Source organism: Haliotis cracherodii, unplaced genomic scaffold (genome assembly GCF_022045235.1).
Source record: "Haliotis cracherodii isolate W230 unplaced genomic scaffold, xgHalCrac1.p SCAF_2, whole genome shotgun sequence".
In the NCBI taxonomy this organism is placed as follows: domain Eukaryota; kingdom Metazoa; phylum Mollusca; class Gastropoda; order Lepetellida; family Haliotidae; genus Haliotis; species Haliotis cracherodii.
The window spans coordinates 27,625,540-27,649,659 of NW_027266275.1; the positions used below are offsets into that span (position 1 = coordinate 27,625,540).

General features: G+C 43.3%; 1 protein-coding gene across 2 annotated transcripts in view; it reads left to right on the forward strand.

The window, feature by feature from the left end:
• Nucleotides 1-9,334: 9,334 nt before the first annotated feature.
• Nucleotides 9,335-24,120, forward strand: part of LOC139468918 (uncharacterized) — a 39,678-nt gene continuing 24,892 nt past the window's right edge. For both annotated transcript variants that reach the window (XM_071251053.1, XM_071251055.1), the window contains exon 1: nucleotides 9,335-9,457. The gene's annotated coding sequence lies outside the window, so the exon portion shown is untranslated. The remainder of the gene's footprint in view (nucleotides 9,458-24,120) is intronic.

Genomic DNA, 24,120 nt, shown 5'->3' on the forward strand with positions numbered 1-24,120 from the left:
CCCAATCTTCTGCCCTGTGTGGACACAACCGGAGTCATCTTCCCGAGTCAAGGTTGTTTATTGACTATAAAAGTCCAGTTTCCACCCTTGCCGAACTAGGCTGGAATTCCGGAGTTATATTTTGGCTGGACTAACGAGTCTGTGCATAGTCCAATCAAAATCGGGTAACGAACTAGACATGCGGTTCGTAAACAACATGGATTTCAAAGTGCAGGTTTCGGTCGACTGCAGGATTTGCAAAGCATGTGTACCGTGAACTGGGCGTCGACAGATATTTGGCGAATCTTTTCATGTTTTTAATCAAGGTGCTCAATTGATTTGATGCACTTCGCGCGCAAACATCCGTTACATTACAACAGAAATTTTGATTATCCATCAGATCGTCTTGACTGTGCGCCGCCATTTTGTTTGAAGCAAATGCAACTGAAGTGCGAGATTGAATCTGATTGGTCAATAGGAGGGACATAGAAGGGACATCACTCGTAATAGCCACTGCTGTGCGCTACGATCGAGCTTGGAAATTCCAGTCTAGTTTGGCAAAGGTGGAAAATTGACTTTTACAGTTAGTTAACGCCTCTGCCTCGGGAACATGAACGGAGTCGGTTCCTGGAACTCGTCCCACTGGGTTCGAATCCAAGGTTCAGTCCAATTATGATGATTGATTTGTCAGCACCATGTTCGTGCACGCGTCTATTGGTTCCATTCATGCGGCTAGGATCAACGCCCTGCCTCAATTCAGGCGCCCATGCTGAGACGGTGTTGTACAATTGTAATAACGTTAAACACAACTCACTCACATGTCGACCCGTGAAGATCCGGGGTAGAATAGATCTTCAGCAACTCATGCTTGTCGTTAAAAGCGACTATGCTTGTCGTAAGAGGCGACTAACGGGATCGGGTGGTCAGGCTCGCTGACTTGGTTGATGCATGTCACCGTATCCTAATTGCATGAGCGATGCTCATGGTGTCAATCACTGGATTTTCTGGTCCAGACTCGATTATTTACACACCGTTGTCATATAGCTTGAATATTGCTGAGTGCGGCGTTAAACAACAAACAAAGAAACAAACAAACAAACACTCACCTGTCCCCATTTTCAAAACACATGGTCTGTCCGAGGACGGTGGACACATAACAATACTTTGTCTTATCTGGTCCAGATACAACATATTAAAATCGTAGATGTAGATGTTTAAGTTAGTTAGGTTAGTATCTCCTAGATACGCTTGCATGCTTTCAGTTGTTTCTGAGAAAAAGGGCCGTAACTCTGTACAAAAATAATTGACGGGTCCAATTTTCGAACTCAGTCTTGACAAATATCTCTTAGATAAGCATGCAACCTTTAATTCATGTAATTTCAGTAGTTTCTGAGTGAGTGAGTTGGGTTTAACGCCGCTTTTAACAGTATTCCAGTTATATCGCGGCCTGTCAGCTTAATGTGGGAGGAAAGCCCGAAGTGATGCAGGTTCCAGACGTTTACCACTTCGGTGAAACCCTCGAGCACGGGTATGGTGCTGACAAACCTAGAAACATAATCGGGGCGAACCGGGATTCGAACCCACAATCATAGGTTTCTGTCGTGTCCAAGGGACGCAACTCTGCACAGCGAATCGCGGCGCCTTAGACGACGGGGCCGGCCGTGCGCCCCAGTAGTTTCTGAGAAAACCTGTCCCTCTTACACGCAGTATGTACTAAGTTGAAAAGGACGGGGCAAGGGCCATAACTCTGTAAAAAATGAAATTACAACACCAATTTTCGAACTCATTTGAGATCATGACCAATAATGTAAGTGTGTAAAATTTCATTTCTCTGACTTATATCGTACAAAATCAAGGACGAAAGTAAGGGATGTTATTATAAAATGATTTTAATCCTTGATTTGAACGGACAGCAGACATTCAGCATTCAGGACACGTGTTCAAGTCTGATGTCAGTTTGATAATACTGGTTATCGTTTACGTGTATGTCACAAGAGAAGCTACTGGTGAAAACACGATACATTACCCCTGGAAACACACAACCAAAATTGTCCGGGAAACGGCGCACCCGTGAGAGTGTCACATCACTTTAAGCTTGTGAATTTCGGACACAAAAATAATATCTAACTGTTTGTTTTTAGATGATTTAAAACAATTCATAACAACTTAGATCTATAACTCTTGGCAAAATTTGAACGTGATACACTGACTGATTTTCGTTCGCCAAGGGAGATAATTTTGGAATTGTCAAGTTATGTCCATCATGTAACCACCGTACGTTGACCGTACGGGTGGCCCAGTCGTCCAGTCGTCTAAGGCGCCGCGATTCGCTGTGCAGAGTTGCATCCCTTGGGTAAGACAGAAACCTATGATTGCGGGTTCGAATCCCGGTTCGTCCGGATTGTGTTTCTAGGTCAGCACCATACCCGTGCTCGTGGGCTTCACCGAAGTGGTAAACGCCTGGGTCCTGCATAATTTCAGGCTTTATTCCGACATTAGTGAGTGAGTATGGTTTTACGCCGCTTTTAGCACTATTCCAGCAATATCACGGCGGGGGACACCAGAAATGGGCTTCACACTCCTCCGACATTAAGCTGACACGCTGTGATATAATTGGAATACTGTTAAAAGCGGCGTTAAACACAACTCACTCACTCTTAGGCCATCATAGGTTTATCATTAAGATGAAGTTATATGTCTGTGCATTTCATAAGGCCAGTAGTCGTTACATAGCCTTTGTGAACATCCTAACACCGTCGTGAACAGTTTGTACAATTCAACAATATCTGAATAAAGCTATATTTGACTTCCTAAGGAGACACCGGCAAACGTAAATAACACATGGTGTGGATGTTTGTTGGGCTCCCCTACACATATAGGTAGGATCGTTTTCCCATATCCATTACAACACATTAATGTATCACAACAGGTAAAAACGTTCATCCTTAATCCTCAAATGTTTTAAAGAGTTTGTAGAATGAGTCAGCACTGAAACATAGTGTTCAATTAAGGATTATGTCCATTTTGAATCAGCCGGGAATATGATTTCCCCTTATTTTCTGCCATGTAGTGAAATTAAAAGGACAATGCAATCAAAGTTTTGAAGGTTTAATTGCTGAAAGAGTTTACTTTTTTAACAATTTGACAAAAGAGACAAGAACTCGCTCACGAGAGTCAAGGGAGTATATTTTGGTTGTGCTGCTGATTATATATAAGTCCTTTTCTGGCAGGTTTGGAGTACACATACTACCTAGGTATTTTTAAAGAGACAAAGTGGCACCATTTCTTCAAGAATCCTTTTTAGAAAACTACAATCAAGGCCTTAGTAGAGACGGCATGATTGATGAATAATACAACAATTAGCAAATGCAGCACCGAGGTGTCTTTTTTTTGCGCAGAATACGTCTTTAATAGAGACACCTGGTGAGTTGACATATTTCTTTCTTTTAGAGTACACAGTGAAATCGGGAAGACAAATGTTCCTGACTAATTCAGTCCTGTTACAATATAGCGATATATTTTACATTGCCGCCTGGTCATAGACAACGTTACACTTATAACATTGGTTAAAGTTGCACAGGGTGTCCGTCTCTTGCAAGACAATGCTCAAGTACACAACTCTCATGTTGCCCAGACAGAAGCGCGGTCCCGTGGCTATGAAATCCTTCCACATCCTCCTTACTCTCCTGACCTAGCACCATCTGACTTCCACATCTTTCCAACTATGAAGTCATTTTTGAATGGAAAACGTTTCACAGATGATGAAACACTGTTTTCTGAAGTCAAGTCCTGGTTTGAGACGCAAAATGAGGGCTTTTACAAGCGAGGTCTCCATAGTTGCATAAAACGATGGGAGAAGTGTATAACTCTTGGTCGTTCCTATGTGGAGAAAGACTAATACCTATGCCAAGTTTCATTCCACTAGGTCCATCGGAAGTGGGTCAGGGGAAATCTGTAATGAACACCCCTCGTAGTTTTGCCATGAAGTATAGTTAAAGCACGAGGGTGCGTGCTCTTCCTGTCACAGCTGACGTTAAGTGTCCCTGGTGGTTGTGAGGTCATGTGTTTTCTATCGTACAAAAATTGCAACTTTAACCAATGTTACTGGACTAAAGTTACTGCAAGCCTTGAAATACAGTGCTTACTGAATGGTTGCACTAAACGATACCGTAACCCACGTGAATGGGGTGTGATGTTGCACCTTTTTACATAAAAGGACCCATAGCACGTTCATCTGGCTGTCACTAATGTACAAACGGCATCAACAGACCAAATACACTTGCAATGAACTACTCAAACAATGTACTACATTGACTAGTTCTATTTGTTATGGTCCACAGTTGAAAGTTAATCAGGCTTAGAGCTTTTTGACCAGCCCTCGTACATACTTCCTGGAATACCAACGCCCGCCTTGGACAACCTTGTGATTGCCCTGACGTCAGGCCATTTTGACGTAACTGAAAAAGTAACTGATGAAGTCGGCGCCTTTAAACTTTTAGCGAAGCGTGTTAAAAATTGCGGTATATTGTAATTATTTAAGATCGACACATCTAACGACAAACGAAATACTCAGTTGGATTTAAAGCAATTCTCGCAGAAGCGCTCCTACAATATTATAGGAATGGCTTCTGTAGTTTTTGGCTGCAATTTCAATTTCTTTTTACATAATTTAATGAAGATATCTGATATTCTTGCCTGTCGCTAGCAATTCAATACAATCCCGTCAGTGATGTTAGCAGGGAATAATACCGTCTTGACACAAAGATGTCTTGCGTCTATGTTGTTTATTCAGTTTCAGTTTCAGACATGTACGTGAAACACTGATCAACCTGCATTACATTCGTCTCATACACAATTACACAGAATATCACTCACCACTAAACAAGTTACCTTTGTGATTGTATCTGTTTGCAAAACATAAAAAATAAAATACATAAAAAACGCAACAAAATAACATAAAACACACAATAACAAAAACGTCAAAAAATAAAACAAAAAAGAAACGGCAACAACAACATACCCCACCTCACTTCCCCCTTACTAGTGATGAAGATCCGGGTTAGAATAGGTATTCAGCAACCCATGCTTGCCATAAAAGGCGACTATGCTTGTCGTAAAAGGCGACTAAAGGGATCGGGTGGTCAGGCTCGCTGACTTGGTTGATGCATGTCATCGTATCCCAATTGCGTGGATCGAGGCTCATGATGTCAATCACTGGATTTTCTGGTCCAGACTCGATTAATTACAGACCTCCGTCATATAGCTTGAATATTGCTGAGTGCGGCGTTAAACAACAAACCAACCAACCAAACCTTACTAGTGAGAATTTGAAGAGCATGTCTGTGAAGTTGATGTCCTGGAGGTTTGAAGTGTAGTTCTACCCCGAAGCATGTTTGAAATTGTAATATTTCCAACCACTTTGAATTTGACATCTACGCGCCTTGGACTGATTCCAATCAATAACTTTTATCAGGCTGAAATGAGAAAAATGAAAAAACATCCTCTTTAATATCATGGTTGTTTTTAGCCCGCAACAAAAAATGTCTTTCCATTTAGAGATGATTGGCCTTTCTACAAAATAACAAAAGTACGAGAGATGTGGATGTACAAGTGCCGTGGCTAAAGGTAATCAAGCAAAGTGGAGCAGTATAGTTTGGACAGGAATTCACATTTCCGCAGGTACAAAATATCCGACTTGGTGTCGTCGCCCTGGTCTCGTTACACTAAAAATCAATGCCGAGCTGGGGAGGACCTGACAACAAAGGCTCATGAATACGTCTGCACCACTGTTGAATGGTGCCACGTTAATTGACAACAACTGTTTACCTTTATTTTATTTCAGATGAATAAAATGTGCTATTAATAAACAAGTAATAAATAACTATTCGAAGTGAATCTCATCTCCGCCAGCGTCACATGTAACGGTGTACCTGGTGTCCCCACACAGTGTCACATATATCCTGGGTCCTCGTGTACCTGATGTCCCCACACAGTGTCACATATATGCTGGGTCCTCGTGTACCTGATGTCCCCACACAGTGTCACATATATCCTGGGTCCTCGTGTACCTGATGTCCCCACACAGTGTCACATATATGCTGGGTCCTCGTGTACCTGATGTCCCCACACAGTGTCACATATATGCTGGGTCCTCGTGTACCTGATGTCCCCACACAGTGTCACATATATCCTGGGTCTCCGTGTACCTGATGTCCCCACACAGTGTCACATATATCCTGGGTCCTCGTGTACCTGATGTCCCCACACAGTGTCATATATATCCTGGGTCTCCGTGTACCTGATGTCCCCACACAGTGTCACATATATCCTGGGTCCTCGTGTACCTGATGTCCCCACACAGTGTCACATATATCCTGGGTCCTCGTGTACCTGGTGTCCCCACACAGTGTCACATATATCCTTGGTCCTCGTGTACCTGATGTCCCCACACAGTGTCACATATATCCTGGGTCTCCGTGTACCTGATGTCCCCACACAGTGTCACATATATCCTGGGTCTCCGTGTACCTGATGTCCCCACACAGTGTCACATATATCCTGGGTCCTCGTGTACCTGGTGTCCCCACACAGTGTCATATATATCCTGGGTCTCCGTGTACCTGATGTCCCCACACAGTGTCACATATATCCTGGGTCCTCGTGTACCTGATGTCCCCACACAGTGTCACATATATCCTGGGTCCTCGTGTACCTGGTGTCCCCACACAGTGTCACATATATCCTGGGTCCTCGTGTACCTGATGTCCCCACACAGTGTCACATATATCCTGGGTCCTCGTGTACCTGATGTCCCCACACAGTGTCACATATATCCTGGGTCCTCGTGTACCTGGTGTCCCCACACAGTGTCACATATATCCTGGGTCCTCGTGTACCTGATGTCCCCACACAATGTCACATATATCCTGGGTCCTCGTGTACCTGATGTCCCCACACAGTGTCACATATATCCTTGGTCTTCGTTACCTGATGTCCCCACACAATGTCACATATATGCTGGGCCCACGTGTACCTGATGTCCCCACACAGTGTCACATATATGCTGGGTCCTCGTGTACCTGATGTCCCCACACAGTGTCACATATATGCTGGGCCCACGTGTACCTGATGTCCCCACACAGTGTCACATATATGCTGGGCCCACGTGTACCTGATGTCCCCACACAGTGTCACATATATGCTGGGTCCTCGTGTACCTGATGTCCCCACACAGTGTCACATATATCCTGGGTCTCCGTGTACCTGATGTCCCCACACAGTGTCACATATATGCTGGGTCCTCGTTATCTGATGTCCCCACACAATGTCACATATATGCTGGGCCCACGTGTACCTGATGTCCCCACACAGTGTCACATATATGCTGGGTCCTCGTGTACCTGATGTCCCCACACAGTGTCACATATATGCTGGGTCCTCGTTATCTGATGTCCCCACACAATGTCACATATATGCTGGGCCCACGTGTACCTGATGTCCCCACACAGTGTCACATATATGCTGGGTCCTCGTGTACCTGATGTCCCCACACAGTGTCACATATATCCTGGGTCTCCGTGTACCTGATGTCCCCACACAGTGTCACATATATGCTGGGTCCTCGTGTACCTGATGTCCCCACACAGTGTCACATATATGCTGGGTCCTCGTTATCTGATGTCCCCACACAATGTCACATATATGCTGGGCCCACGTGTACCTGATGTCCCCACACAGTGTCACATATATGCTGGGTCCTCGTGTACCTGATGTCCCCACACAGTGTCACATATATCCTGGGTCTCCGTGTACCTGATGTCCCCACACAGTGTCACATATATGCTGGGTCCTCGTGTACCTGATGTCCCCACACAGTGTCACATATATCCTGGGTCTCCGTGTACCTGATGTCCCCACACAGTGTCACATATATCCTGGGTCCTCGTGTACCTGATGTCCCCACACAGTGTCACATATATGCTGGGTCCTCGTGTACCTGATGTCCCCACACAGTGTCACATATATGCTGGGTCTCCGTGTACCTGATGTCCCCACACAGTGTCACATATATGCTGGGTCCTCGTGTACCTGATGTCCCCACACAGTGTCACATATATGCTGGGCCCACGTGTACCTGATGTCCCCACACAGTGTCACATATATGCTGGGCCCACGTGTACCTGATGTCCCCACACAGTGTCACATATATCCTGCCTCTCCGTGTACCTGATGTCCCCCCTCACTGTCACATATATGCTGGGCCCACGTGTACCTGATGTCCCCACACAGTGTCACATATATCCTGCGTCTCCGTGTACCTGATGTCCCCCCTCACTGTCATATATATCCTGGGCCCACGTGTACCTGATGTCCCCACACAGTGTCACATATATCCTGGGTCCTCGTGTACCTGATGTCCCCACACAGTGTCACATATATCCTGCCTCTCCGTGTACCTGATGTCCCCCCTCACTGTCACATATATGCTGGGCCCACGTGTACCTGATGTCCCCACACAGTGTCACATATATCCTGCGTCTCCGTGTACCTGGTGTCCCCACACAGTGTCACATATATCCTGGGTCCCTCGTGTACCTGATGTCCCCACACAGTGTCACATATATCCTGGGTCTCCGTGTACCTGGTGTCCCCACACAGTGTCACATATATCCTGGGTCCTCGTGTACCTGATGTCCCCCCTCACTGTCACATATATGCTGGGCCCACGTGTACCTGATGTCCCCACACAGTGTCACATATATGCTGGGTCTCCGTGTACCTGATGTCCCCACACAGTGTCACATATATCCTGGGTCTCCGTGTACCTGGTGTCCCCACACAGTGTCACATATATCCTGGGTCCTCGTGTACCTGATGTCCCCCCTCACTGTCACATATATGCTGGGCCCACGTGTACCTGATGTCCCCACACAGTGTCACATATATCCTGGGTTTCCGTGTACCTGATGTCCCCACACAGTGTCACATATATCCTGGGTCCTCGTGTACCTGATGTCCCCACACAGTGTCACATATATCCTGGGTCTCCGTGTACCTGATGTCCCCACACAGTGTCACATATATCCTGGGTCTCCGTGTACCTGGTGTCCCCACACAGTGTCACATATATCCTGGGTCCTCGTGTACCTGATGTCCCCCCTCACTGTCACATATATGCTGGGCCCACGTGTACCTGATGTCCCCACACAGTGTCACATATATCCTGGGTCCCTCGTGTACCTGATGTCCGCCACAATGTCACATATATTCTGGGTCCTCCGCGTACCTGATGCGCACCGCCACCTGGAGTGACATGTATTGATTAATGTCAGTCATCCTCTCAGTTACACGTCCTCTCCGCAGCGTGAATAGGGCCACACGGAAATCGTAGAAGAGAAAGGATTTCTGTTTTACTCAGTTTCTACTGTGATAAGGAGCGCTGACGATATATGTTTTGACATCCAACTGAAGAAACCGGGTGAGTTTAATCCAGTGACAGTCGTCAAAGAACACCGTGAAATGATACAATATCTAGTATTTTTTATATATCATTTTCCCACATGTATATTACTTATATACAGCCTCGGACACAAAATGTTGCACCTGACAGAACTTGTGTGTTTAGTCAGAATATGTATGATATATTTCTGTCTCATGAACAGAAAATATCTGATTTATCAAAAGACTTTTACCTAGATCTAACATATCTGGTGTTAATACGATTTATCTCTTGGTATACTATGTCGCGTCCTAGACCTGCTGAGAGGCTAATGGTTATATGATTTATCACTGGGTACACTTTGTCATGTCCAAGTGAGTGAGTGAGTGAGTGAGTGAGTGAGTGAGTGAGTATGGTTTTACTCAGCTTTTAGCAATATTCCAGCAATTTAACGGCAGGGGACACCAGAAATGGGTTTCACACATTGTACCCATGTGGGAGTCAAACCCGGGCCTTCAGCACGACGAGCGAACGCTTTAACCACTAGGCTACCCCATAGCTCCCTCATGTCCTAGACTTGGTACACTATGTCGCGTCCTAGACCTACAGAGAGGCTAATGGTAATATGATTATCACTGGGTATACCATGTCATGTCCTAGACGTACAGAGAGGCTAATTGCAATATGAATATCACTGGGTATACCATGCCATGTCCAAGATCTACAGAGAGGCTAATGGTAATATGATTATCACTGGGTATACCATGTCATGTCCAAGATCTACAGAGAGGCTAATGGTAATACGATTATCACTGGGTATACCATGTCATGTCCAAGATCTACAGTGAGGCTAATGGTGATACGATTATCACTGGGTGTACCATGTCATGTCCAAAACCTACAAAGAGGCTAATGGTGATACGATTTATCACTGTGAACGCCATGTCATGTCCAAGACCTACAAAGAGTCTAATGATGATACGATTTATCACTGTGAACGCCATGTCATGTCCAAGACCCACAGAGAGGCTAATGGTAACATGATTATCACTGGGTATACCATGTCATGTCCAAGACCTACAGAGAGGCTAATGGTAATATGATTATCACTAAGTACACTTTGTCATGTCCTAGACCTACAGTCTGGTGTAAATATGATTTATAACATCGTTCATGGTCTCTAAGACCTACGTGTACCGTTGCCAGAGATCTGATTTCATCATTCCATGACCTAGATCTATCATATTGTATATCAACCCGTCAATAGACAAGTGTCCGATTTGCATCTTCTACTTTCTGACAAAAACCGGATGGCCTTGTCCTACATTGTGCGGAATGTAACACCCATATCAAATAATCACAATATCTACAAGAACTTGAGTCAACTCAGCAAATTGTTTCAGTGTGACAAGTTAGGAAAATAATAAGGGGCCTGTAGAAAATTGACTAACTTGAGGAACGTGTAGTGATCAAGTACCTGCAGAAAAGGGGCTTTATACCTTAAGCCACCCATGAAGATATGAGTACAACAGTAAGAAATGATGGTGTGGTTTAAACGTAGCAAGAAGAGTCTAGAAGACGACCCCCATCTTGGAAGGCCTGTGACGTCCGCAACCTCCGCAGAAATCGACTCGGCGAGAATCCACGACATGGTGACAGCCGACCGGCGAATGACTAAGCGTCATATTTGCTATTTCCCAGGAGAGAGTACATTCCATTATCACAGAAACTCTGGAAATGAAGAAAGTGTCAGCCCACTGGGTTCCAAACCTTCTGACATCTCATAAAAAACGCACCAACAATTCCCGTGATAATCTAGCTCTATTTGAAGCTCTGAACGAAACCTAGGTCCACCAGGTCCAGTCCAATTCCAAACAAAAAACATTCGAACCCTCTCCACCGCCAAAGAAATCAAAGACTTTCCCATAAGTTGGAAATGCTATGGCCCCCGTGTTCTTGCACATCGAGGGTGTCATCATGGTGGACTATCGTCTAAAAGGCCAGATAATAAGCGGAACATATGATGTTGCACGCAATAATGGGATGGAATTAGGCTAAGACATGTGGGAAGCTGACAAAAGGTGTGATCTTCCGTCGGGACAATCTGCCAGTGCACAAATCAGTCACTGCCATGGCTATAATCCACGAGCGGCTTCACTATTACGCCATTCCTTCTATGTTGGGCTCAGGACTTATCAATCAACCCTCGCAGAGGGTTTCATCTACAGCGCCAGACATCAGGTGACACCTATAAACATTCAGTGCCGGATGGATGGATGGATGATGGATGGATGGATGGATAGATGGGTGGATGGATGGATGGGTGGATGGATGGATGGATGGATGGATGGATGGATGGATGGATGGGTGGATGGATGGATGGGTATTGATCAAGCAGACATTGCTTCGAATTCTGGAGTTTAAAAGTAGTAACACTGCCCATTGTATGACAAAGAACTAGGACATGACGGGTGCTACCTTTGGAGAAGGATACGCTCAGACTTACGCGAACACCTGGTGTCATCACTGTTTGATGGTTATCATGGTATAGGCGGAACCATGCAGTGGATTCTCACAGTCTTTATGATTATGGAAAGGGTTTTGCCGCTTATATCTATTTGCCCCACTGAATATCAAATGGTTGTTTATATTATAGGGGTTGTTGATGACCATTCAGACCTAATGATTAAAGGTGTTCAACACAGGACATACAGCGTAAGTCATCATTTTACTGCTGCTCGGCGATTGTGTCACAATGTCGCCACTCCCCTACATCGTGTAACAACTGTATCTAGGACATACTGCGCCAGTCCCCTTCTTTCCCATGGTTCGATATCGATGTTCAGTATTCATACAAACAATACAACCTGATGTAAATCATCGGAAACCAATATATGCATAGTATAGTTGTTTATGAAGTTTTCTTAATCGATAATTTCCTTAAGATTGATTTATTTTAAGACGTGTAAAGCAAAGTCGATTAGGTTAATTGATACCAACAAACAGATCGGTGTTCTATGGACAGTTGTGTCGTTTTCTCAGAGTATCAACAAAGTCACAATGGCGTGTCCTAGATCATCCAGCGTATTGTGCCCCCTTTCATGCATTTATCACGATAGAATAGAGATGTTATACATTGTGTTATCGAGCCCATATATTCGTCCATTTTATTTAGATAGATAAATAAATGGAGATATGGTACATTGCATAAACGAGGATGACCCACATTTATAACCGTCATCGTTTGGGCAAGAATGCTTACAATGCATGGCACAGCGACGATAGATCCATGGCAAATGTTAATTTGTTTGATTAATTGAACACGTAATACATAATCAGAAATTAATGGAAGAAAAGAACTGAACCAGACTGTCGATGATATTGCTACCAACAGCTGATCAACTCGCATTATGCACATAAAACAAATGATTCAGTCGAAATGAAAATAAATGTTGATAATAAAGTATTTCAAAACAGGTCAACTTTGATAAATCTAATCAATGAAAGAAAACACGGTATCATATTGTTTCCCTGACTAAACAATTATTTGTTGATCATTGGGCCGAAAACTCTTGAAAATATGTTTAGGTAAAGTTTGGATACAAAAAGAAAGGTAAACATTAACTGTTCCTGAAGTATTTGTTTTTGTTTTTTTTTAACGTCGCACTCATCATTATTCTAGCTTTACGACGGCGGTCTGTAAATAATCGAATCTGGACCATCAAGACAATCAAGTGATTGATATCATGAGCATCGATCCGCGCAATTTGGACCACCCGGGACTGCTGAATGAATTAATCTTTACTCAGATATTATTTTTACATAGAATACAGTCCCTGAAGTTATGCGGGGTGTGTTCTCTGTAAAACTGATAACAGAGTAAAAATTAATTCGTTCACCAGTGCAGGGGTTTCCATTTTCTAATTACCGTATTCGATGTAATAAGCGCCCCGCTCTAATAGGCGCCCGCGGCGATATTTGCTAATATATTGGCTAGTGAACAATTTCAATTAGCACCCCTTCCAATCAATGTACACAAGACGTATTTATTCGTGTATAATACGCACTCGTGTGTTATATGCACCCTTAATTATGAGCAATTAAATCCTTGAAAAATATATAAGTCGTATATAAACATTTCAGGTTGTCAGCATAAACCACGAAATTTACGAACTTTCAACTCTGTTTTTTTTTCACCCAAATAATATTCCAATAAGAGCCCCCTATTTCTAATTTTGAGAGCGCCCTGGGCGCTTATTACGTCGAATACGGTATATATATTTTTGTCGTCTACTGCGTGGTTGGCCCTATAGAGATTCGGGTTAGAACAGGTCCCTAGCAACCTATGCTGGTCGTAAGAGGCGTCTGGATCGGGTGGTTCGGGCTCGTTGTCTTGGCTGATACGTGTTTTCGTACCTTGTTGCTCACAATATCGGTCAATGGATTGTTTACAGTCCGCCGTCATTAGCTGAAACACTGCTGAGTGCGGCGTTAAACACACACGAACACCCCCCCCCCCCTCACACACACACACACACACACACACACACACGCACGCACGCACGCACGCACGCACGCACGCACGCACGCACACACGCATGCACGCACGCACACACACAGAACAAAAAGCAAAAAGACACTGCAGGGTTCAACCAACTCAGTGTGTGATGAACAAATTTCAACTTTGGCAATTTGAATGATGCGGAGTGGATACGGTACTCTGAACTGATAATAATGAATTATAATGCAACCCTGTACTGTATCACTTTCACAGAAGCAGCAGGAGCAGCTGTTTATCACAGTTTGAATACATTCAAATTCATGTAAGATACCAGCTTGCTGTATGCTTATTTGCACTTATATCTCTTAAGTCGCTAAGGCGGATCATCCAATGAACGATCACGTATAAAGCTATCAGGTGACATGTTGCCCATCACATTGCCGTGTAATGTAGAGAGATATGCCAGATACATTGATTTTATTTTACATTTATGAAACACATCTGCGATATTCAATCAGCCCAGCAGGTGAAGGCAACATACGGCAATAACTGGAGCCCGGATGTTGAAGCAATTAGAGACAGATTGTTGTAAGTACAAACCACTCCGGGCACATGGGTGCTAGAAATGCCCTGATTTGAGGAGTCGGGCGGACGGAGATGATAACGACGCATGTAGCCCTGTGATAATGTAAAACCCGCAGTAGACAGCGACACAGACGAATATGTAAGGGCACAGTATGCGTGTTCATTCTCTGATTTAGGTGTGTATAGACTGCTCATGAGACGTGTGTACAGAGCGTATCTGAGAAGTGTCCGGTCTGGGATATAAGCGTGTCTAGAGTGTATCTGAGAAGTGTACGGTCTGTGATATGGGCGTGTCTAGAGTGTATCTGAGAAGTGTACGGTCTGTGATATAAGCGTGTCTAGAGTGTATCTGAGAAGTGTACGGTCTGTGATATAAGCGTGATATTTATGGCCTATGGTAATGTAGCTAGAGCACATCAAAGCAGTGCATGGTCTGTGATATGGGCGTGTCTAGAATAAGTTCTATTACATGTGAAGTGTGTACGGTCTGTTATTCATATTTGTTTAAGGTTCATCTGTGACGTGTGTACGATCTTTGATATGTATGTGTTTAACGTGCATCTGTAACGTGTGTATGATCTGTGATATAGGCTTGTTTAGAAGTATATGTGACGTGTGTACCGTCTGTTATATATATGTGTTTAAGGTGCATATGTGACGTGTGTACGATCTGTGATATAGGCGTGTTTAGAAGTACATGTGACGTGTGTGCGGTCTGTGATATAGGCGTGTTTAGAAGTACATGTGACGTGTGTACGGTCTGTGATATAGGCGTGTTTAGAAGTACATGTGACGTGTGTACGATCTGTGATATAGGCGTGTTTAGAAGTACATGTGACGTGTGAGCGGTCTGTGATATAGGCGTGTTTAGAAGTACATGCATATATGTGACGTGTGTACGATCTGTGATATAGGCGTGTTTAGAAGTACATGTGACGTGTGTGCGGTCTGTGATATAGGCGTGTTTAGAAGTACATGTGACGTGTGTGCGGTCTGTGATATAGGCGTGTTTAGAAGTACATGTGACGTCTGTACGGTCTGTTACATATATTTATTAAAGTTGCATCTGTGACGTGTGTACTATCTGTGATATAGGCGTGTTTAGAAGTACATGTGACGTCTGTACGGTCTGTTACATATATTTATTAAAGTTGCATCTGTGACGTGTGTGCGGTCTGTGTATGAGACATGCTGGCTACTGTCGATATGTGTAAAACAGACCCACATCACATCCGTCCTGCAACTTACAGGAAGCACAGCTTCATCCCTACCTAACATATGTTTGCGTAAACTCTTAAACACCACCATCGATTGCCTCAAAGCGTATGCCACTGGCTTCTACGGGCACACTACATGTTATTGGACATTAGCTTTGTTCTCCTTACTGCGCACACAGAGATGCGGGCACCTATTCATTCATTTGTTCAGCATAGGACTGATATACTTACTGCGGTGTTAACCAGGAGTTCACTCCGGCCAGGCAGATGTGTATTTCCGTTAGTCCAATCTACTAATGTCCTTCCGTTGAGTTAGTTACATCTCGTTGCCTGTGACAATAGTAAATCTGTTTTAAACAATCAATCCAGTGATGCATGTTTCTGAAGCACTGGTTTGCTGTAAGGTCACGTACATTGCGGCACGAACACAACCTGTAAATGAGGTTGGACCAAACGGAGGTGAAGTGAGGTGAAGTGAGGTGAGGTGAGGTGAGGTGAGGTGAGGTGAGGTGAGGTGAGGTGAGGTGAGGTGAGGTGAGGTGAGGTGAGGTGAGGCGAGGCGAGGCGAGTCGGGTGGTCAAATAGGTTTTCAAGAATATTGGGCTTAGATAGTGTATGCACGTGTGTGCGTGCGTGCGCGCGTGTGTGTGTGTGTGTGTATGTGGGTCAGGGTGTGGGTGGCTGTGGATGCCTGTACTACTCCGGTGAGGTGAAATGGGGTTTAACGTTGCGTCCAAGATTATTGCACTTATATAGCGACGTGCATGTACGTGTGTGTGTTTGTGTGGCTGCTTGTACTAGTCCCGACTGATGCCGATTTATAGTGCTTGCTCACTGAGATACCATGTCGCAGTTTAACATGAATACCCCACTCAGACACAGTATACTGACTCCGAGCCGACCAGTCCTTGTGTTAGCCCCTTAATGCCGAGCGCCAGACAGGGTAACAACAAGTACCATCTTTTAACGTCTTTTGGTATGACGCGGTCGGGGATCGAACCCCGTAACTCGAAGTCCCGTAGAACATCGAACATGCGGTATTACCGGTTCGAGACAAGCGGATTAGGCTACGGAGTGGAACTTTATGTCGGGACCATCTCGTTACATCGTTTTAAACGGACTTCTCTGTACGTGGTATAAACATTTACTACTTTATAAAATGTGATTTTTAGTCTAATATCGTAATATCCATCTAAGCCGGTTGACTGGAAAAACCGAGGTTGAAGACAAAGCGGTTGATATTCCTTAAGTTTTGATTGAATATTAATTAATCCTTGGCTTTTGAATCATGACATGTCGTACATTAAATACAAGGAGAGCTAGACGACTGTTTACCGGCGTTCTAAATGCCAGAACCCATTTGATTAAAAATCTTTCTCAGTAACAGTATAACACAGGCAAATATTTTCACACGAAACCATACCAGTCTCATAACACTATTACTCGTCGGTCTGGTCTAGACTCGATTATTTACAGACCGCCGTTATACAGCTGGAATATTAGTGAGTGCGGCGTTAAGCAAACAAACAAACAAACGGTTTCAAAGTTGATGGTTTTTATAAGATGAGTTTCTTTGAGAGGCATTTAGAATTTTGGAGTACTTAGTAAGGATAATATATGGATAAATAACTTATTTAATACAATTAAAAGCGACGTTGTTCATCCATATATCTTATGTTTACTTTATCTTTTTGGTTTGCTGCAGTTTCGACGTTGTTCAGTCCGCTATTCTGCGCGTTATACAGTATCAAGATGTATTTGGTATCATTACGACACTGATTAGCTATATATTCTCGGGTTTCCTTACGTGCGGTTGCGGGGTTGTTTTGTCATATATTCTGTCGTTTTCGCGAGGTCCAGTTTCATTTGGTGCAATTTCAACGTTGTCTAGCGCCACATTAGACAGTATATTCTGTCGTTTTCACGTGGTTAAGTTTCATTTAGTACAATTTCAACGTTGTCTAGCGCCACATAAGACAGTATATTCTGTCGTTTTCACGTGGTTAAGTTTCATTTAGTACAATTTCAACGTTGTCTAGCGCCAGATTAGACAGTATATTCTGTCGTTTTCACGTGGTTAAGTTTAATTTAGTACAATTTCAACGTTGTCTAGCGCCACATTGGACAGTATATTCTGTCGTTTTCACGTGGTGAAGTTTAATTTAGTACAATTTCAACGTTCTCTAGCGCCACATTAGAGACACAGTATATTATGTCGTATCGAGGTCCAGTTTCATTTGGTGCAATTTCAACGTTGTCTAGCGCCACATTAGACAGTATATTCTGTCGTTTTCGCAGGGTCCACTATTATCTATTTTAGTCCAGTTTCAACGCTTTTCGGATCCATGTTCTGAGATTTCAAATGGGGCCAGTTTCAATTACCGTTTCAAGGTTGTCTAGCACTATATATTTCCAGGTGGTCCAATCTCATTTCACTCACGTGGCTTCCGCGTTGTTTGGACCCTATAGCGTGAGGTTTCCAAGGGGTCCAACTCATTTGGTGCTGTTTTTAACGTTGTTCGGCTCTATAATCAGAGATTTCATCATGGTCCAGTTTCATTCATGAGTTTCTCATATGGCCCAGTTTTAGTAGATATGTTTTTCATATGGTCAAGTTTATGTTGATGTGGTTTTCATATGGTCCAGTTTCAGTAGATGTGGTTTTCATATGGTCTAGTTTATGTTGATGTGGTTTTCATATGGTCAAGTTTATGTTGATGTGGTTTTCAAATGGTCCAGTTTCAATTGATGTTTTCTTCATATGGTCCAGTTTCTGTTGATGTGGTTTTCATATGGTCAAGTTCTGTCGATGTGTTTTTCATATGGTCCAGTTTCAATTGATGTCTTTTTCATATGGTCCAGTTTCAGTTGATGTCTTTTTCATATGGTCCAGTTCTTTTGGTGCTGTTCCGACGTTGTTCGTCTCTTTACTCAGAGATTTCATCGTGGTCCAGTTTCATTTATGAGTTTCTCATATGGTCCATTTCAGTTTAACTTGATGCTGTTTCAATGCTTTCAGCTGTATATTCTGTGTCTATATACTATTCAGCTGATTACATACAGTTTCAGTGTTTTCAAGTTTACATCACGGACGTGTTAACCTTGTCCGTTACCTTTACATTAATTTTCTTCAAGTTCAACAATTTCTTCAAGTAGATCACTGGTTGTCAATTTTAATGCTCTGCGAATTCCGAATTATTATTCTGGTGATGTCTCTGCTTGCGACCATTGTTTTGAACCGTTCCGGTCAAGGTCGCTGTTGACTGAAGCACCAGCACAGTAATCCATACTAAGTAGGCATAAATATTTAACATTTATTTTTAAATTTATTGATTATGGTAATAAAAGAAACAATGCATATTCGGAGCTAAACGACAATAACTGGAACTAAGCACTTTCCCAACACATTCCCTGTGTGTTTATTGCCTAGATAGGGCAGCATCTGCTTGACGCCTCCATCACACCACCTCCATCACACATAGTCACACGAACAGCGGGACTCAGGAAGCGAGCCAAGTAAATCAGGTCAGGTATATAGATTTATATGACTGACATATTGTTTATGTATGTAAACTTATGTATCATTCGACTTCCGATAGCCCCTCTCTCCTGATCCATATATTTGCGGAATGGAAAGGCTATGTAATGTTTATATGCGTGTGTATGCTATTCAGTGTAAAACTATCAGTTAGTGATGGCCATTCGGTTTTTTCTCGCAACAACCTGTAATAGTTTCAAGCCGAGTTGTCGATTAACTTAAAAAATAAATGTGGTCTGAATTCAGTGAGGAAGTCGGTCGGATTTCCTCACCATTGTCCATAAAACAATTTAAACTGCGCACTTTGTGCAATTCCATAAACACTAAAAATCCAAGGTTATATGGTTTTAACTTTTAACCTTTCTTTTTTGTCGGTTTTAATATCCTAGAAATCTTAGATTGTAAATAAAAAAGTAATTAAAAAACATGAAATCATATGTTATTGAAATGTTGGTATTGTCAAATTGAAAATAGAAGCAGAATGAAAGTTATGTGGGATCTGGTGAGTCTCTTTGAATGACAAATCTTTAAATCTGTAATCTTTAATCTACCCCCCCCCCCCCCCCCCCCACACACACACACACACACACACACACGCGAAAAATGAAAACGATACTTTGATTTTCCCCACTGAAGTTTTAAAGAATATGACAATTATAAGATTTATTATTCCACGTTTGAGACGTCTTGGTTTTGATTCAATGGGAACAGTTGGGGGACAGGAAACCATGTGCACTGTTTGACATGTTCTAACCAGGAACCGGTTGAACCCACAGCATGCATCGACCAACTGGAACAGTCCAAGTGGAGTTCATACAAGTGGAGTTCATTCGCAGCACATAGTGTCTTTTTTTCTGGGAGGCCCAAGGCCAGATTTAGACACACAGACAGAATAATGTTCCGTCTTAAGTATTATCATTGCTGCTGACGCTCCCCCTGAGGTTTCAACAAGTGCTTTAAAAACATTAACACCTTGAGGGCGCGGTGCAGTGCTGTGTACAGATTGAATTAAAGCGTCCTCAACAACACATTAACCAAGCTCAGCTAGACACGCTTATTGCTTATTGAATTTCTCCCTGATCCAACTAGTTCGCAGCGTTTAGTCCAAACAGAAATAGACAGCAGTAACAGCTGTGTTTCATAATGGGCAGAGGGCGTGTGATGGCGGCACTCCGATACAAATGTCCTTGTGTAATGAAGCTCCGAGTGTGAGATGGTGGCGTCATAAGATACGCGACGCGACGCGTGGCGTTGCATTTTGTCGCGTTACGTGGCGTCAGCTTTCATTTCTTGACGTCTGTTTTCCTCTAACTGTGACGCCCCACAGAAAGATTACTTAAAGATATAACTGTACATCGATGGCACAAGCGCATTGCGATAGCCATGTGGCAATGAATGCAGGGTATGTTATTGGTCCAGCAAATTACAGTCTTTGCCAAAAGGGTATTTTGATGTTATTTTTCGTTCATGTGCAACTACGCGATTCATGTGTAATCAAACGTACAATTTTATACTATAATTCGCGGATCCTGGATGTTGGAATGGTTACAGTTCAAGAATGTTAAGGATAACTCCCTAGGTACAAGAAGCACGTTTGTATCATCTTGTGGTCGCTTCCCTGAATATATTTAATGCGTAAGTGGAGTTTTATGCCAGTTTTAGCATCACCTATATTCTGGCGGGGACACCACACACAAGATATCCATGAGGGGAATCGACCCGGGGTCTTCTTCTAACACATGGTCCACCAGGCTATCCAACTGTCCCGCTTATAATAGTGGCATCAATAGTGTATATATTTGTTTTTTTGTTAGATCCGTGTTGCTAACGTTCATGGCACGAAGAGGTGCTTCTCTTAAGGTCCAAATGTTTAATGGAGTGAGTTTGGGTTAACGCCGCTTTGAACAGTATTCCAGTTATATCACAGCGTGTCAGTTTAATGTGTGAGCAAAGTCCTAAGTCTCAGATATTTACCGCTTTGGTGAAACCCACGGGCAGGGGTATGGTGCTGACAAATCCAGAAACATCCTGGATGCCAACCCAAGGTCAAAGGTTTCTGGGGTGATCAAGAATTTGAACTGAAATCATCAACACGGCTGACTTTGTGGTTGGTTGGTTGGTTGGTTGTTTTACGCCGCACTCAGCAATATTCAAGCTATATGACGGCGGTCTGTAAATAATCGAGTCTGGACCAGACAATCCAGGGATTAATATCATGAGCATCGATCCACGCAATGTGGGATCGATGACATGCATCAACCAAGTCAGCGAGCCTGACCACCCTATCCCGTTGGTCGCCTTTTACGACAAGCATAGTCGCCTTTTACGGCAAGCATGGTCGCCTTTTTACGGCAAGCATAGTCGCCTTTTATGGCAAGCATGGGTTGCTGAAGACCAATCTACCCCGGATCTTCACGGGTTGACTTTGTGACCTCATCCTGAAGCTTCTTTTGAACCCAGACATCTGTTGTCTAGATGAAATAATCTGCGTTATAACATTCAGGGAATTCCTTCTACAACTAATCGAAAGCTCTTTGAGCACACAAAGCAAGCTCCTCACCGATAAATTAACATAAATATTACATGGACGTTCTAGAATTAGTATAGGGTTACTTATGAGAAGGCATATTACATTACGATCAATAGCCTGCGAGCTACATCTAATAGTTTCCTGTGTGAATGATCCTGTTCGAGAAAAGGTCGCGACCCATGGTGCGACGAACATGTATTTTTCTTATAGGGGCCCTTGCTGTTGTTCATACTTTCAGTCACTAGTTTTACCTGGCCTCCATGTTAGTGCTGGAAATGACTAAATGGGCTTCTTACAACATGCATAATGAACTGTAACTATGATGCAAAGGGTTTCAAGCAGAGGCCGGGGATTGAGAAACTTTAATTAAGCGTTCGACTATTTCCTCTAATTACACACACACACAAACAATACAGACTGGTTCGTATATCGATAGCTTTGATAATCAATCAGCGCTATCCAGCAAACAATAAAACAGCTGTTGCTATTGTTAAAGAATCCGGCATATAATTCATTGTTTATGGACAAGTACCACCTGAACAACAAAGGGTTCGATGCAGCTGATGGTAAACTGATTGCCATCCGTCCACCGACGAGCACAGGTGGACAAGAGGGCCGACATCGATACATATAATTTACATATAATGTCGCAACACAAGTCCTAACCTTGTTCATTTATATCACAGGCGCCATTTTGATTACTGGGGTTTACTATAAGGTCGTCGGTCGAAACTAAAAGTTGAAAGGACATTGAATTGAAACACATCCAGTTCATTCCACGTGAATGTTTGTTGGGTCTATCCACGAACCAAGTATGAACAAAAACAAAGTACGACTATTCTGAGCTCGAACTCGAACGCCGCACCACAGGAATTCTGTAGATACAAATCCTGGTTGAAAGAAGCTCTCCTCACACATGGGGCTCCTGGTAGTCCGTTAATAGCGCTGCTGAAAATCGCCTGGGCTACTGAACCGGTGTACCAACACATGGTTCAGACTACCAGTGTACCAACACATGGTTCAGACTACCGGTGTACCAACACATGGTTTAGACTACCGGTGTACCAACACATGGTTCAGACTACCGGTGTACCAACACATGGTTCAGACTACCGGTGTACCAACACATGGTTCAGACTACCGGTGTACCAACACATGGTTTAGACTATAAGTGTACCAACACATGGTTCAGACTACCAGTGTACCAACACATGGTCTTGACTATCAGTGTACCAACACATGGTTCAGACTACCGGTGTACCAACACATGGTTCAGACTACCGGTGTACCAACACATGGTTTAGACTATAAGTGTACCAACACATGGTTCAGACTACCAGTGTACCAACACATGGTCTTGACTATCAGTGTACCAACACTTGGTTCAGACTACCAGTGTACCAACACATGGTTTAGACTATCAGTGTACCAACACATGGTTTAGACTATCAGTGTACCAACACATGGTTCAGACTACCAGTGTACCAACACATGGTTCAGACTACCGGTGTACCAACACATGGTTTAGACTATAAGTGTACCAACACATGGTTCAGACTACCAGTGTACCAACACATGGTTCAGACTACCGGTGTACCAACACATGGTTCAGACTACCGGTGTACCAACACATGGTTTAGACTATAAGTGTACCAACACATGGTTCAGACTACCAGTGTACCAACACATGGTCTTGACTATCAGTGTACCAACACATGGTTCAGACTACCGGTGTACCAACACATGGTTCAGACTACCGGTGTACCAACACATGGTTTAGACTATAAGTGTACCAACACATGGTTCAGACTACCAGTGTACCAACACATGGTCTTGACTATCAGTGTACCAACACTTGGTTCAGACTACCAGTGTACCAACACATGTTTTAGACTATCAGTGTACCAACACATGGTTTAGACTATAAGTGTACCAACACATGGTTCAGACTACCAGTGTACCAACACATGGTTCAGACTACCAGTGTACCAACACATGGTTTAGACTATCAGTGTAACAACACATGGTTCAGACTACCAGTGTACCAACACATGGTTCAGACTATCAGTGTACCAACACATGGTTTAGACTATCAGTGTACCAACACATGGTTCAGACTACCAGTGTACCAACACATATTTTAGACTATCAGTGTACCAACACATGGTTTAGACTATAAGTGTACCAACACATGGTTCAGACTACCAGTGTACCAACACATGGTTTAGACTATAAGTGTACCAACACATGGTTTAGACTATAAGTGTACCAACACATGGTTTAGACTATAAGTGTACCAACACATGGTCTTGACTATCAGTGTACCAACAC